The following is a 1,329-nucleotide window of genomic DNA, read 5'->3' on the forward strand; positions in this document are numbered from 1 at the left end:
CTACCTCACCCCATACACAAAAACAAGCTGAATCAAAGACTTAAATGTAAAACTCAAAACTATAAAATACATCAAAGATAAAATAGGGGCAAATCTAGGAGTCCTAATTTATGGTATAAATAGACTGTCAAGCATAACCCAGAATATGCAGGAGGTAGAAGAGAAGCTAGATAACTGGGACCTTTTAAAAATTAAATTCTTGTGTGCATTGAAAGATTTCGTCAAAGGGTAAAAAGAGAACCTACAGATTGGGAGAAAATATTTGCCTAAGACATATCTGATAAAGGACTTATCTCCAAAATCTATAGAAAACTTCAAAGCCTGAATACCAAAAAGACAAATAACCCAATTCACAAATGTCAAGAGACTTGAACAGACACTTCACCAAAGAAGATATACAAGCAGCTAACAAACACATGAGAAATTGCTCACGATCATTAATCATTGTTGTTGTTGTTGTTGTTATGTGCCATTGAGTCAGACCTGACCCATAGCGACCCCTCCTTGGGTTTCCAGGGCAGTATCACTACGGAAGTAGATTGCCCCATCTTCCTTCCGGGGAGTGGCTGGTGGGTTTAGAGAGATGCAAATCAAAATAACAATGAGATATCATCTCACCCCAGCAATAATAGCAAAGTTCAACAGGTCAGAAAGTAACAAATGCTGACAAGGTTGGGGAGAGGCTGGAACTCTTGTACACTGCTGGTGGGATTGTAAAATGGTACAACCATTGTCACAAATGGTATGGTGTTTCCTTAAAAAAACTATATGGTGTTTCCTTAAAAAACTAAAAATAGAAGTACCATTTGACCTAGCAATTCCATTACTAGCAATATATCCTAAATAGGTGAGAGATAGTACACGAACAGACATATGTACACCTATGTTCATCACAGCACAATTCACCAAAGCAAAAAGATGGAAACAACCTAAATGCCCATGAACGGATGAGTAGATAACCAAATTATGGTATATCCAGACAATGGAATACTATGCCACATTAAAGAACAATGAAGGATACGTGAATCATCTTGCAATGTGGATGAACCTGGAGGACATTATGCTGAGTGAAATTAGTCAAACACAGAAGGACAAGTACTGTATGAGTCCATTACTGTAAAAAGACAGAGAAGGGTTTGCTTGGGAAAGGGAACTCACCTAGTAGGTTACTGGGATGGGGAGGGAAGGGGAGGGTTTAAATTCAGGCTAGTTGGGGCCTAAACGCTGACATGGGTAGGGGGAGGGATATATGGGAAGGATATATGACCACCATAATAACATTAGGAAATGGGAGGACACCGAATTGTGCACATAAGAGATAGATGGCAG

The sequence above is a fragment of the Orycteropus afer genome, unplaced genomic scaffold (assembly GCF_000298275.1).
Source record: "Orycteropus afer afer isolate SDZICR_OR568_19922 unplaced genomic scaffold, OryAfe1.0 scaffold00275, whole genome shotgun sequence".
Taxonomy (NCBI): Eukaryota; Metazoa; Chordata; class Mammalia; order Tubulidentata; family Orycteropodidae; genus Orycteropus; species Orycteropus afer.